At 43.6% G+C, this 16,646-nt stretch overlaps 1 protein-coding gene across 4 annotated transcripts in view; it reads right to left on the bottom strand.

Moving 5' to 3' along the window:
- Positions 1-15,526, bottom strand: part of CPNE4 (copine 4) — a 229,919-nt gene extending 214,393 nt beyond the window's left edge. For 2 of the 4 annotated variants that reach the window (XM_032106732.1, XM_032106741.1), the window contains exon 1: positions 15,349-15,525. The gene's annotated coding sequence lies outside the window, so the exon portion shown is untranslated. The other 2 variants (XM_032106747.1, XM_032106755.1) reach the window with 2 other exon arrangements.
- Positions 15,527-16,646: the final 1,120 nt, after the last annotated feature.

Raw genomic sequence — 16,646 nt, 5'->3', positions numbered from 1 at the left:
GAGAAGACTATTTAATTTGACCCTCCCAAATATTTAAAAAAAAAAAAACAAAAAAAAAAAACTTTCATTGTTCTTTTAAAATAACTAACAAGTTAGAGGAAGATTTGTATCAGAACAAAGCAAGCAAGCATTTATGGTTACTTGGTTCAGTGGCCAATTAAAAATCAAATACTTTAGTCACTTGCCCCTGCAAGCAAAGATTCCTGACAAATGAAAGCCAGAAAGCACATCTGCTTCAATCCAGGTCAGTGGTTTAGAAGTATAATTCAGGCTTCCCATATCTCTCTAGTCCCTGAACCTCTAGGCTGGGCTTAGGGTAGCAATGTTCCTCCCACTGTAAGCAAAGAGCAGTTGGGACTCTTGATAAAACTGAATAGCCACAAGGCCCCAGGGCCTGATGAGATGCATCCCAGAGTCCTGGGGGAACTAGATGATGATGCTGCCAAGCCACTCCCCCTCACATTTGAAAAGTCATGGCAGTCAGGTGAATTTCCTGGTGACTGGAAAAAGGGAGATTACTCTAGTTTTTAAAAAGAGAAGAAAGGAAACTACCAGTTTAGTATAGCCTACCTCTGTGCCTGGAAAGATCACGGAGCAGATCCTCATGGAAGCAAGGTTAAGGCACATACAAGACCAAGAGGTGATCCCAAGACAGCCAGCACAGCTGTACTGATGTCAAATCATGCCTGACCAATCTTACAGCCTTCCATGATGGAGTGACGGCAATGGTCCACAAGGGAAGACCAGTCACCGTCATCTATCTGGACTTCTGCAAAGCTTTTAACACAGTTCCAAATGACATCCTTATCTCCAAATTGGAGAAACATGGGTTTGAAGTATAGATTGTTGGATGAAGAAGTGGCTGGACAGATGCAGTAAGAGTTGTACTCAATGGCTCTATGGCCAAATGGAGGCTGATGACAAGGGGTGTTCCTCAGGGCTCTGTCTTGGGATCTGTGCCCTATCTCATCTTTATCAACTACATAAACAGCAAGACTGAGTGCACCCTCAGGAAGTTTGTAGATGACACAAAGCTGAGCAGAACAGTTGGTGCAGAGAAAGAAAAAGACGGGATGCCATCCAGAGGAACCTGGACAAGCCTGAGAAGTGGGCCCATGAGAACCTCATGAAGAAGTTCAACAAGCCAAGTTGTTCAGCTTGGAGAAGAGGAAGCTCCAGGGAGACCTAGTTGGCCTTTCAGTACTTAAAGAGGACTTATAGAAAAGAGTGACAGCAACAGCAACTTTTTACATGGGCAGATAGTGGTAGTTAAACTAACCTAAATCTCTGCTCTTTCAGATGTTAGGAAGAAATTCTCTGCTGTGAGGGTGGTGAGGCTCTGGAACAGATTACCCGGAGAAGGTGTAGATGCCCCATTCCTGGAAGTGTTCAAGGCCAGGTTGGATGGGGACCTCAGCAATCTGACCTACTAGAAGGTGTTCCTGCCCATGGAGGGGTTGGAACTAGGTTATATTTATGGTCCCTTTCAACCCAAATCATTCTATGATAATTTTAGAATTAGAAAAGTAAGAGTTATTATACAAATATGAAGTAATTAGAAGCAAGTTTGTTCTCTTTTTAAAGTTTTTTATCTTAATCATATGCTTAAAGAGAACCATAAACTCCTTAAAGTGTTTTAAAACAGCCTAACAGTAAGAGCTGAGTAGAACCAAGAGCCAGATAATAAATGAGTGCTAAAAGCCTATCCTCTTTATCTCTGAATAAAACACAAAAACTAATGCTCAGTTGGAAATCTTTATACATAATTTGTTTAAATAGAACACAAAAAACCTGAAAATTTTCAGATGTTTACATTTGATTTTGAGACACTGATCACAACTTTGTTTTTCATTTCCACCACTAACAAGAAAACAAGATGAAAATAAAATGTAAAATACTAAACTGGATCACTGTAGTTTTTGTTTGGTTTGCTATCTTCTACCCAACTCAGTGTTGTTTGGTGCTTTGTGAGCATTTTTTATGATGGAAAAAAAACCCAATGAAGTCACAAAACTGGGCTCTGCAAATGCTGTAATTCTGCACTGAGTTCAAAGAAGTAACTGGAAGCCAAGAGAGCTTGCAGCTCAAAAATTATACCAATAGGTATTTTATCCTAGAATGGTTAGGAAAGGCAGCCAAGTCACAAGCTAGCTATACTTTTGGAGTCAAATCCCCACACTATGCGCTGCATAACAACACCTAGAGAAAAAAACATACTAGAAAATAGTGTTTCCCATCCCACTTTCCATTTTCAAAGCATCCCAGATGCATGAAATCCTTAAAACCCACACCCTACAAGAAAGAATTAATGAAGAACACCCTCTTAGCTTTTCTGCCTCATGTTTCTTCTTTATGAGTTGTCATGAAAATATGCAGTGGGGCTAATGCTGAAAATTAAAGGATTCCTCGCACAGACCACTAAGTCAACAGAAATGCTGCCAGCAATGGAACAAGAACTGTTTGTAAGTCTCTTGTTTCCTTGAGATTGTTTGGTTTGATTTTTAAGCATCCTTGCTTCCTACTTGCAATAGCAAAATGTTCAGATCATGTTCTTCCTGAAAAGTCACCAAATCAGTGCTCTGAGACCCCACAGCCTTTCTTTGTGTTCCCTTAAAACATGGGTGTTGACAAGTGCAGAACAGAGAGAGGGCCAAGACAGCAGGAGAAATCTATATTGCTCATGCTCAAAATTTATTTAATCTTCTCTGTTTAAGGTCTGAGTGCATCTCTGAAAACATACATTCATGCTTGCAAGCACCAAATATGATCTAGCAAGCTATTTAAAACAGGTATTGCCAGCCTTCCTAGTTGCCAGAGCCTCACACCACCATCCTCACACAGCTTCCAGCATTTACCCACACCACTTAAAGAGTAACCCCAGGAACAGAGATCATTCAACAGAAAATGGATGACATGAGCTCTCATGAATCACGCCCTGGTAACACAAGTGATTTCACCGCGGGAGCTGCCACAAGGGGCCCTTTCGGACACTCATCATCTACATAAGCCCAACTGTACAGCCAAGTAGGTATTAACAGACAATTCAGGCAGGACTTCCTGCAAAATGCTCAGCAGCTCCATCCATCTCCACCCTTATCGACACCTTTCAGTTCCTCTGGCCCAAAGTTTCTGCTGCTCATGCACTGTTTGTTCCGCAGAGGAATCCTGGCAACCCACTCTCCATGGCGGATTACAAGCAAAGCAAGCCAAATGCAACTACCTCACTCTTTACAAGCCTTGTGAGACTCTACAAGGCTCACAAGACATTTTACACTGACAGCTAATGCATTACCTTTTCCACAGAGGTCAGCTTCTGTGTTTTCCTCCTAACACATGGCTAATAAGAGCATTTAACACCCATCATTCGCTCATTCATAAGCTTTCAGCTGCATACTAATTTTTCCTCCACTTCAACACAAGTGACATGAACTTCTACCTTATTTTTCATCTGCAATTCCACTGGGCATTTTCCATCTGCTTACAGTATCCATAATCAATTTTAAACAAATGAACAACAAACACAAACAAACAAACAAACCCCAGCACAAAATCCAGACTACAAAAATTCTTCACTACCAGAGCCAGGGATAGGTCACATGACAATCACTTTAGAGAAACTGAATTTGTGGTCTAATGTATATATCATCACTAAGCCAAGGAAACCACAATCAATAACAGGTTATGTTCAACTGAAGTTTCTTGGCAACAGCTGCATGAAAAACATTAGGGCTACTCCCCGCTTTGTTTTCCCATTTCTTTCAGTAGCCATTTCTTTCACTGCCACTTCTACAGAACTTGTGCATTCTGCTGTAAACCAGCACAGTGGTAATCTGTGAAAATTTCTGGAGTGCAGCTCACATTTTGTCAGTGAATTTAAGGAGATCAGTTACACTGCAAGTCACTTGCTGCATCCATCTTCCCTAATTGTCTTGAACTGCAGGAGAAATGGACCATTTCAAATTGATCAAATCCTCAACATTCTCTCTGTTATTTCATTCAACCCCAACTTATCCTCTGGTCACAGTTAAAAAACTGCACTCTTTGAAAAAATTCGTATCACAGAATGGGTGGTCACTGAGAAATGGATGCAACAGCATGAAAGAATTATTCACCTGCTAATTGGGTGGTTAAACATAACTACTTCCATAATAAAACACCACCAAGACATAAGTGCAAATAAGGAAGTTAACTCTGGGTACTCACTTTAGAGAATGATTACAGACTAACTGCCCACAGTGAAAGGAATTGTAGGAAGGAAGGTCATAAAATTCAAGTCATGCAAAACTCTGCTTTATGCAAGTTACGATCCTAAATTCCTACAGAATACATTTCTTTGGCTTCATCATTATTACTTGTAAAAGTCAGGCTTCATCTTAAACTTTCTCAGTACAAACCAGGTTTAAACCTTCTTAATGCCACGTAGGTAGTGTTTATGTAAGAAAACTGTCAGGATCAGATTTATTCCAGTAAAAGAAGGACCAATGTAGCTTAATAGGACAGAAAAGCAAATCAATACATTAACATCATGAGTATCAAGGTGCAGAAATTAAAGACTTCTTTAAAGCAGGAAACAAGTATTTTCACAGTGAAACTACCTTTTGTGAACACCAGTTAAACTTTGGTTCAAAGCAGATCCATTTCCATTAGAAATAGATTAGAATAGCTAATTTTTAAATCTCCTCCAGTCAACTCTTCTGAGAATCATTGCTAGCCTTCTAGTACATCTCTTTGAGCAGTTAACTCCAAAAGGTTTAAAGGATGCTTCTTCAAAAAAGGTTTTACAGAACTTCAAAACAAATTTTATCTGATATTCTTGACTTTTTTTAAACAAACCGACTGAATCCATTTACTTAGGTGACAAATTCCACCCCTAATTAGGGATACACCTGGAAAGATCACTGCTGTAAGAAATTTCAACTAGATACAAGAACCCCTGCAAATTTTTGTTTTGCTGCTGCAGGAAGTAAAGATCACGGATAGGAGAAAGTCATTCTTCAGCATAACATCCTAATGAAAAAGAGGTTTTTAGAGCGCCAACAGTCTTGTCACCCAATTGGTTGGTTGCTTTCAAAAACAAAACTAGCAGAAATCATCCTATAAAAGACTGGTGCAATGTAAGCACTCTCAAACTGAACACTTCACAAAAAAGCAACAAACCCACAATGAAAACAAAACAACAAATCACACAACCACCCGCCACACCGCACACAAACACCAGCACTCCAGTGCATAAAATAACCCTTAACAAAGCAGTAGGTAGAAGATGAGTGATGTGCCAGTCACTGATAACACCTGATGAATGCTTATGGCAATATGTCTGAAGCTTTAAGTGGCATCTCTTCGATGGAGATACCACAGCATCGCTCTCTCTTCATAAGGAGCAGTGGGAGGTCATTCAGATCACACTTTATATAGCTCCAGCAGCAAGAGGTGTGGCACTTTTCAAAGGTCTCAAACTAGCAACTGACTAGCACGTCACAGGAGCTACTTAAAGTAGTAAAATAAATATCTAAATTGCAAAAGCAAATAGATCAAAGAGCATTAATAAATAGCCAGTTTACAAGACAGGACCACTACCAGCTGCTTAGTTCAAGAAAAAAAGCAACGTCAAAACCAACCCCAAACAAACCCCATTATTTTCACAGTTTGTTAACTCATGTGGCTTTCTGTCAGAAACGTGTTGGCTTCCTTCATGTGCTGCATATACATTAACAGTTTAAGAAAGCTGTGTCTCCTGTGTAGAAAGGATCAAACAAATCTGAAAGCCTAGTTGCTGGAAGATTTTATAAAATCACAAAGGGTGTGGCTGAAATACCATTTGTCTCCGAAACTGATTTAACTGTATCTGAAAACTTTATTGTAGACACTCTCTGCTATTCAAGCCTTCAAATGAATGAAATCTCAATTATTTCAGAATTTTTTTCTGTTGCACTACCGTTCCAATAAGAAAGTTTTTCCCAGTGTTTGACCTGGTTTTCCACTGCAGATAACAAAAGTTCCAAGTCTGTAAATTTGTAAATACAAGAAAATCTGTAAATACAAGAAAACATTTAGTTTCTTTCCTGATACTCTCTCCTGACATTCAAGACAGGAATAATTCCAGCACCAGTAAAGGCAATATAAGTTTTTCTTTGCATTTCAAAAGAGTCAGAACTTTACCCGCTGTTTTTTCATTAAAACCCACTTGTAATGTTTGATCCTTCTACCCCTTGGGAAATACCAAAAGTGTCATCTTGTCTCTTCATAAAACTTATTCTTATTTTTAACTTCTAATTTTACCTAGTGCACCACCATTTCCTGCATATAACATAGCAGGCCAGTGTCCTGATTCTCACTCTCAGTCCATCGCTCCTTTACAACTGTTGTCAACATCTTGAGCTCCACCTTCCTCTATTTCTTTCGATAGTTTTTGGGCTTTTTTTTTTTTTTTTTTTTTTTTTTTAGAATTATAAAATAACTTAGGTTGAAAAAGACCTTTAAGATTGAGTCCCAACAGTTAATCTAATGCTACCAAGTCCACCACTAAACCATGTCCTTAAGTGACACATGTATGAATCTTTTAAATACTTCCAGCAATGGTGGCTCAGTCAGTTCCCTGGACAGCCTGTTCAAGAGCTTGACAACCTTTTCAGTGAAGAAATTTTTCCTAATATTTAACATAAACTTTTCCTGGCATAAAATTAAAAGAGTTTTCCTGACCATCGGCAATCCACATCAGCACCACTTGTCACTGTCTAAGATCAGGCAAAGAGCCAATTACAAACCACATTAGTGTCAGAAATATGTACAAAATCACACTGACAGTGAAAGTCCAGCACAGAGGAGGCTTAAGTTACAAGGCTTCTCCTGCAGACATCCAGTTATTTTCAAAGTAGTTCAAATAACCTTGCAACTACTATTCACTGTGTGCTCTCCTAAAGGAATTGGCACAGCATAGCTCATAGTGATTTCACAGCTCAGCTTTGTGTGAATCCTCCTCCTCCTAGGGGTTCATCTATCTATCTTGTGATCCAAGGCCTAGATTTGACACAGCAGAACTGCGCAACCTTGAATGAAACTTCTAAAGAAACTGCCACCTTGCAAGAAAGCTGTGCAACAATACTCAGACTAGAGCCATGATAGACAGGAATGGTAAATCTGCAGCTAGACATAAGATATTTGAAAGATCCTAGGTCGTTAACAGTTCAAGGACTCAAAAAAAACCAAAAAAACCAAAACAAAACAAAAAACCAAACAACCACAAAAAGCTGTGGAAAAAAACCCCAGCAATACTGAGAAACAGTCCATCCAAGGCATAATAGAAGTGAACTTTCCCAATACTGCTGGCTGCCAGGCCAGCAATGATCCCAGGGTGAGCACGACCACGACTGGAGATGTGGGTTCCTCAGTGAAAGAACAATATGGACATACTGGAGAGGGCCACAAGGATAAGGAAGGGATGGGAGCACCTCACATAAGAGGAAAGAGCCAAGAAACTGTTCAGCCAAGAGAACAGAAGGCTCAGGAGGGGAAATTACTAACATAAACAAATACTTGAAGAGGGGGCACACAGAGCATGAAGCTGGCCTCTTTCCAGTCATGCCCAGTGACTGAACCAGATGTGATGGGTACACAGTGGTTCCTTCTGAAGATCAGAAAACACTTTTTGCACTGTGAGGGTGACCAAGCACAAGTGGCCCAGGGAAGTTGCGCTTCCCCTCACTGGAGAAATTCAGAAACCACCTAGACACAGTTCTGGGTGACTGGCTCTAAGTGGCCATGCTTGAAAAGGGGAATTGGACCAAATGACTTCCAGAGGTGCCCCCCGACCTCAGCTATCCTGTGAGGCTGTGAAGCAGATATCTTACCTAGAAGCAGTATGTCAGTGTTTTGCCTGGTTGCTAGTCACCTACCACACTTCCAGTCAGCAAATACCTGTTTTAAAGTTATGTATATCTTGCTTTCATAGTCACTTCGTGCACGGTAAAGGGTGAACAAAGTGGCCAAGGGAGCATTACAGCTAAATGCTTTAGCTTCTCCCCACAGGGATGGTTAACAGGAGCTCCATCTAACAGAATCCATGCTGCTGACCAAGTTCACTGAACAGTTGGTAAAATTCTACGGTTATGAATTCATGGATGAAATCAGAAAGCTCATAAGTCCCCACGAACTAGACATTTTAGCTTTGACTGCAAAAACTGAAATACCATCCCCCTTACCAGTCCATGGAAAACATTTAAGAATTAATCACCTGAAGAGTACTTTTCCAATTAATTTATCCTTGCAATCTATTTTATTTAATGTTGCAGTTTTTATTATATACTGTTTTGAGTTGATGGGGAAGTATTGCATCAGCTTATTCAGGTATGTCTTCCTCGAGTCCACAGTTGAACATAATTCATAAATAGAACTATTAAAATTCAACACACACAAAAAATATTTTCTTGTATAATCAGTCACTTTCATATTATTTGCACTTAAAATAATTATAGAAGCGAGACAATATTTAATTCAATACTGAGATAATCTCATAAAAATATTTATTTAAACATTTTCATGCCTTTTTGTGTATACTTTTTTTTTTAAATCAGCCATTCATTACAAATCTATGTTCAGAGATGAAGTTTTAGTCTCCTGTTTCTAATTATAAACTGCATCTGACATTTCAAATTGCAGTTACAACCCGCATATAATGAACAGTTATTCTGCTCCATCTCCCAGTCCTTGATAGAGATACAAAGTATCTAAGGTTGTGAAGAAAAAGTGACTTTCAAGCATAGTTCACCAGTTTCTTAATTTCTGACTACTCTGCAGTCCTAACCCAATTTTTTCTTATGGAAGATAAGATTTTGATGGATAGGAAAAGGAAGGATCAATACTGTCATTTTTCCTGTAAGTTGAACTTGATCTTTTAAGATATAAAATCAAAACTAACTGAAATATTTATTTGGAATCTCTCTCAAAGTTAGTGTGACTGCTTATGTCACAAAGAAGCAAAATTAAAACTACAGATACTCAGGCACCACTTAATGTAGATGAAGAGTCCAAAGGACTTTTCCTAAACTCAGAAAAAATTACATGTGCCTTAAAGGTTTCTGCTTGATCTTTCTTCACATGACTGTGGCCACCTCCAGCATATACTGTCATCCCCAACATAAAGGGCTGACATTGTATTTTATACATCTGCAAAATCACACAAAAAAAAAAAATTAAGCTTTACTACAGCAAACTTTTTTCTGTTTTTTCCATGCAACTGAAGCTGAGCCTCAGCCCAGACCTACAAGGCAAGCTTAAGACTGAAAGCTTTCTGCAAGTTCAAAAAGAACATTCCCAAGCAGTTACAAGCTGCCTGCAATCCCTCACAGAGGACTGGACCCTACTTAAAACATTCTGTCAGGCAGGCTATTCCAATTTTCTATTTTCCCTTCCCTCACTCTTCTCCTTCATCTAAACACTCACTCCAAATAAATAATTTCATAGATTTTTACAGATTTTCTTTTCTTCCTCCTTTCTTTGATCACTATGCAAAGATGAGCCTGTCTAGCCAAATGTCTGGCAGGCTCCCCAAGTCATTTTCTACCTTTTTCAGTGAACCTTAATGATCCCACAAAACTTGCACCATAAATTGAAAGCCAAATAAAAGCATCTGCTTTTATCAACACATGATGTGCCAGGGCAATATTTGCACCAGGAGTACACAGATGATGTGCACCTCCATCAACTCACAAATGCAATGGTAACAGCAGCAGCAGCAATTAGTGTAAAACCAAATAAGAAACAGCTATCTACATTACTTAGCACACTGGTAGCTGCAGGTTATTAATCTGTCCACATTTCCAAGGATTTTACTGGCAATGACTTCAAAGTGCCAGTCACAGTCCTCACAAAATTGTACACATATTATCTTACTGCAGATATTGTACAAGATATTTTTAATTCAACAAGACAGTTCTGCATTTTTTCATGATACTCTGTTGATTATTGACAGAGTCCTTCTAAATGGCAAATAACATTAGCCATCCTAGTCCTTCACATTATGCTGAGCCACGGTGGCAAGCATTACTGAAGACAACAATCTTGCCTGAAGGCTCTAGACAACACAATGCAAAATAAGAAACCTTCTCAAGACAAACAGTCAAAAAAGAGTCAGAAATTAATTCTGGGATTGCCCCTGTCCAAGCTGCACCCCACAGCCAAATGATTGGCTTTTTCCACCTGTGAGAAGGGTGCCTTGCCCCCTCCAGATATACAGTGCTTGAAGATATACTGCTGCTTGAAGACTGACAATCCATGTAACATTTAGTGATGAATTCACAGGAGCAAATTATAGAATGCAGTAGATTAGAAAAGCATGGATTAACTGGCCAAGCAGTTCCACAGCTCAGTCTTTCACACAAAGAAAACTTTTCCTGCTTAGGGCACACCTGCTTTCCATTTGTCCCCTGTTCAACTAAAGGGAATCTTTAGTCCGTACTACTCCAACTCTGTGACAGCCACTCACTTCCAGATTTTGCTGAGCCACTTGGCAGTCACTAGCAAATAACGCTGTAGGTACTCCCCCTGTGTCAATCACACATTTATTGACAATAAACGAGGAATCAAAGTCACACAGCTGGGAACCACTGTTTTAGCCACAAAAGGTTGATCTAGCCAAGAATCCTTTTAGTGCCCCACCCTGGGGTGCTTCTTGCACTGCCTTCAGTCAAGCTACTAAAGAAGCTGGCAGACATTTCATTTCCAGCTTTGGAGGGCCTGGCCTGGCAAAGTAGGAAAGATTAGTGGTAACAATAGGGTGGGGGGAGGCCAGCGAGCTAAGTTAGGAGAGGAATCTCCTTCTGCTCAGACCAGCTCCTGTACATAACCAGGCGCACAATGGAAGAAAGGGCTTTGCTGTCGCAGGACACCATAAAATGACCCAGGTAAAGTAGGCGATCGCTGCGAACGGGAGGGTGCTCAGGATGTGCCTCACCAGGGGAGCGGAACAGTGTCTCGGGATGCGCGTCCCGCCCCGCACACCCTCCGGCATCCCGCGGGGAGGATGCCCCTCACCGGGGAGCGGCCCGGGTGTCTCGGGATGCTCGTCCCGCTCCGCACACGCGCCGGGATCCCCGCGAGCTCCGCCGGTCCTCGGGCTCCCCCCCGCGGCTCCGCCCGCGCCCGCCGGGATGGGAGCCCCGGATCCCCGGCCCCGCTCCCGGACCCCCGGCCCCGCTCCCCGCCCGCAGCGTCACCGCCGCCCGCGGAGGTCGCGGGTAGGTTAATGGAACCAAGACCGGGTCGGTACCGGGACTTCCCTAATTAGCGCTGGTCCCGCGCATGGAATCAGTTATCAAGGACTGACACAAAAACGTCATTACCGGGCAAATCCCACCGTTTTTGCAGGCCACGGGTGGAACTCCCAAGGCAGTTTTCTTAGAAACACCCTTCATGTAATCATTTTCTAAAGGAAATCAATGGGAATTGGGTCATTTAGTGCATCAATTTTCACTCAGCATTTGAGTGTCAGAGAGAAAGTGAGAAGTACTGGTGAAATTTCCCAGTAAAGTGACTTGCAATGTAATGTTTCCATTCCTGTCTGTAGCATGTACAGTCCCACTCCTGGTTAATTTTTGCTGTCCGGATGGTCTCCAAATACCTGCCCTGAAATTCACTCCAAGCGCTGCACTCAGCTGCAGCAGATGCTATAGGTATAGTATTTCTGCACCCTCACAGCTGTGATTCAGCAATGCATTCCAGCTTATTCACCAAAACACTTGGGCATGTGCTAGTTTCTAAGCATGCATGTAGCTCCCCTCATCTCTGTGTAGCTTTTTTCTAGGCCACAAATGCCACTTTCAGACCTACCTTTCTCTGAGAATCCAGGCTGTTTGAGGACATGCACACCACTTGGAAGAAGAATGCGTTCCTGAATCAAAGCTAGATGGCAACTTCACAGCTGTGTAGCACTTGCAGCATAAAAGGGCAAGCGGGAGCAAATTAACACAACTTCATTTGCTTGAAGACAGAAACTACAGTTGGCCGATTAATGGGAGACAACATGAGGGTCTTTAGCGACTCAAATGTGAATTTAAACGGAACAAAAACCTCTCTCTACCAGCAACTAGCACACTGGCACATGCAACTGCGCCAGCAAAGGACACTTCACTTCCAAGGGCAGACAAAAGCAGAGCTCCTCAGAGCAGCTACTATGCAGGTTTTGCTGTCAGGTATCTTGCAAAAAGACTAAAAATATTAAGCAGCCCTAAAGTTTCACACTGCAGTTTTTAAGAGCAAAAATGGACTTAAACTTCTGAGTCACAAGTGCTTAAACCCCAAGTTACCATTTTCACATCAGCCTCAGCACAGCTCTTTGTAGGCATGTATCCTTCATCCTCCAGTTAGAACTTCCTGCTTACCTAAAGTCACCTTTCCAATGAGATACACTGAAGAGGATGATATTAAATTTTAGATTGGATATTTATGTGAAGTGTTGCTGACTAATGGTTGCACAGGAACCATAATGCTGACTGCTGGCTATCTCACATTCAAATTTCACCACTCTAACCATCCATTAACAGAGTGTTGTTTTTGCATGGAGTCTAATAGATGTTTTTAAAACATTAAAATAATAAACTCAGGAAAAGGGAAGCTACGACAGCATGATAAAATACCAATGCCTACCAAATATCACGTGCATGCAAAGAGATAGAAGGGCACATAACAGGAAAAACACTTTTTAAACTTCAAATGTTGTCAGCCAACCATTGAATGCAGCACCTAGAAAGAGCTTTTCAAACAATCTATAGCAAACAAGGCAGACAAGCCAGATCAAACTGCCAGTCTAGACCTTCCTCCATCTGGCCTCAATGTCTTGCTCTTTCAAACTTCCCAAGCAACTCAGCGAGGCACTTTATCTCTTCACATCCATGACACTTTTTTAGCCCACCTCGTGAAGCCAAATCAACAATTGTGATATATAAGTGATAGCTGCCATAGAAATGTCTCCTTTAAACCAGCACTGAACATGGAACACCACAATGTGTACCCCATTAGCTTCTCTGTGAATGGAGAGCTCCAGGCTTTGGCATACTGCTAAGAAGGTAGTTTTTCTTTCCAAGGTGCAAATGTCCAATGCCTTGAGCAGAATTAGTTCACCGTGACCCACCTCACTTCAGTGTTTCAAACTGGAGTATGTTTAAGCACCCTGTTTTAGAAAAATCTCTGCCCAAAGATTACAAGATGGACAGTTAAGCATGATAGCTCAGCTTCACACTGGCTACTGAGCTACACAAACTGATAATGCTCTTCACATGCATATTTGTCCTTTTGAATGTTATTAACAGCTTTCTTGAATACTTTTAACTTTAGTGATACACAATTTGTTTTCCATCATCCTAGCTCTGGAAAGCTGTTCATCACATGCCTGAGTTTTTCCATAGACATATCCTCAAAGATATTAGGTCTCCAACCTGCAGTGAGGTTAGCAATACCAACACATGTATCTGCAGACACTGAATTTACATGCAATGGATTCGTATCGGATTGTGGTCTCAGTCTGGGAACACAAGTACTGAATGCCAAAGCTAACAGAGTTATACCCTGCTTCAGAAACACTCCCTATTCTTCTAAATGGAAATCCAATTGTCCCAAACACAGCAAATATATCTGCCCCACTAACGACTATTTTAAGGCTATTTGAAGCTTTCCAGTAATGTGCATTTGAACTCCACAGACCACAATACAATGCCTTTTTCCTCACTTGAATAGCTAGATCGATCAGACTTTCACTACCTGAAATTTCAAGGAACCAAGAACAAACTTGTGAAGTGCCATCCCAAAAGAGTTTTTCTCGTCTGAAAGTAGTTACAACCCCAAAGAAGAGTGTTGGGTTTTGTTTGTTCCACCCTCCCCAAGTCTGGTCCTGTGCTGCTGCTACTTGAAGGGCAAGAAAGTTTCCATTTTATTTTACCTACTTTCCCGCCTTAAAAAAAAAAGCGATTTAACATAAACTCTTGCAGTTGCAGCAAGAAGAAAAGTTCCACAACCAACTGACTGGATTCTGTAAACTGCTTACTGTCAGGTAGTTCAGCAGCACAAAAAAAACCCCAACAGAACAGCAGTAACTGAATAGTCAGCTCACATGTGTGGAAATGGCAACCTCCAAGCTATTCTGGGAGCAATGCTCTGTTTTCTGTAACATTTCTGCATAATCACATCAGAAAGCATGCTCTTTGCTGGAGAGATTATGATTACATGGATGTCTGTACACCTTCTCTTACAGCTGAGTCCCCGGTTCTTAACTAGAGCTTCTGAGGCTCAACTGCAACACAAGTGAAATAAAACACATTCAGGATGAAAGCAGTTAACCTGGCACTGCCAGCAAAACACATGGAGCATTTCTAAACTGCAATCGCTCTCTCTCCGACGGATGTCACCAGCTTCCCTGTTTAACCAACACGTTTACTCTTCTTTAAGGCAGGTAAAATAGTCCTCCCACTACCTTGTACACGTCGAGTAGAGAGTGCTTAAAGCAGAGAAATGAAACAAATTTGACTTGAAAGCACTTCATACTTCAGCTGGACCAGTGAAAACGAGACCCAGTTGCAAAGTTACCTAACTGAGCCCGTACTGCACAACTACAGCCAGTTGTGTAACAAACCTCAGGACAATTTTGCAGCTCTTAATCAGGCAAAACTCCCCGCTGATTTCCACGAGGGAGCTCTAATCAATCAAAAGCTCTGAGAACTGATTCCGGTTTTCTCCTTTTTTAATGAAAAGGTTTATTTTGAGCTATGAGAACATCAGATTATATGAACACGGCAAACCCATAGCGCTCACTTCAACGGCATAAGGATTTCGTGCTGTGTTTTAATCTACCACCTGTATTTGGTAGTGTACAGGAAATAAAGAAACAACACCTTAACAGACATAAAATAATTTCACAAATAACAGACCTGTTCTCCTGACAGGTAAATAAAAGATGGAATAGACAGAGGGAGATCCGCGGCTCTTTAATTAAACTCCATCCCCTTTGGGCGAACGGGGAAGAACAGCGTCCCCGCCCGGGTTCCTCCCTGAAGTTGCGCCGCTCCCCGCGGCAGCCGGGAAGAGAATCCCCCCTCGATACGCCCGCAAGTGACCGGCGGGGGTCCTGCGAGCATCCCGAAACTGCGCAGGGAAGACCCTGGCGGAGGGAGGCGGGCGGGATGCGAGGAACCCGCTCCACGTGCGCCCCCTCCGCGCCCCGCACCGCCGGCCGGGGCGGCAGAGCCGGCGCGCCCGTCCCGCCGCCGCCCGCTCCCCGACTCCCCTCAGGTGCGCCGCCCGTCCCTACCTGCCCGTCCCTACCTGCCCGCCCCTACCTGCCCGCCCCTACCTGCCCGTCCCTACCTGCCCGCCGGCGGCAGCAGCGACGAGCCCCTTCTCCCGCGCCGGGTGCCTCTCAGCGGTCAGCGGGAGAGCGGGAGCACCGTCCCGCCGGCAGGGCGAGCCCCATGTGAAGAGGAGCAGGGGAGCCCGGCGGCTCCACCAGCGCGGCCGAGGGGAGGGGACGCAGGGAGGAGGCGGGAGGGCGGGACGCGCCCGGCGCTACCCCCGCGAGGAGCCGCCCCGGCCCCGGCCGTGCCGGAGGCGCCGAGCCCGCGGCAGCGCCCCCTGCGGGGAGCGGCGGGCACCGACGGGCGCTGGGGATGCTCCGGGGCTCCCCTGCACCCCTCTGCCCGCCCTGCGGAGAACGGCGGGCACCGACGGGCGCTGGGGATGCTCCGGGGCTCCCCTGCACCCCTCTGCCCGCCCTGCGGAGAACGGCGGGCACCGACGGGCGCTGGGGATGCTCCGGGGCTCCCCTGCACCCCTCTGCCCGCCCTGCGGAGAACGGCGGGCACCGACGGGCGCTGGAGATGCTCCGGGGCTCCCCTGCACCCCTCTGCCCGCCCTGCGGGGAGCGGCGGGCACCGACGGGCGCTGGGGATGCTCCGGGGCTCCCCTGCACCCCTCTGCCCGCCCTGCGGAGAGCTCTCCTCGAGGGCCCTTTCAGCACACCCAGGCAGGAGATGCAGTTTGCTGGTACTGCTGAGGGACTGCTAGTACTGGGCTAAGTTAGTCCAACCAGTACTTCCAGTGAGTTAAACGCTAGAGTAAAGTCGGGATATAACATCCACATGCCGGCAGAATTGAAAATGCATCGGGGCCCACAAGGTAAGGAGGTAGCAGTGCCAGCCTGAGAGAGTGAAACAGGCTTGGATGATTGCTGTTGGGCCACTGCTTCTCCTGGCATCAGGGCTCTCACTGACTCTGCAGTTCCTCACTAAATGTCCTAACAGGGAGAAGGGATAGGATGGCCCCAACTAAGCAAAAAGAGAGTTCTTACAGTTAGAACACAGCATAAGGACTTGGGATATCAGGATTCACTGTTTGACTTTGCTCACCCACAGCAGCCACTCAGTTCTTGATCTAACAAGCAACTGTGGTGATGCTGAAGTGTGTTCTTCTGAAAAGTTTGGCTGGCTTCCCAGAAATCCTCAGATTACGCAGGGACTTGGATTCATTCTTGTCAGTTAAACAAGTGCCCAAATATTTGTGGAATATGGCATCTTTGTGCCATAGCTCCCCATCTCCGTTATCAAATCCCCCTCCCTACCTCACAAGAATCTGATGAACACCTATCTGAGGCACAATGATTTCACAAC

Source organism: Corvus moneduloides, chromosome 1, assembly GCF_009650955.1.
Source record: "Corvus moneduloides isolate bCorMon1 chromosome 1, bCorMon1.pri, whole genome shotgun sequence".
Taxonomy (NCBI): Eukaryota; Metazoa; Chordata; class Aves; order Passeriformes; family Corvidae; genus Corvus; species Corvus moneduloides.
Note: the sequence above shows the minus strand (reverse complement) of the source record. Positions and strands in the feature narration are given on the sequence as shown.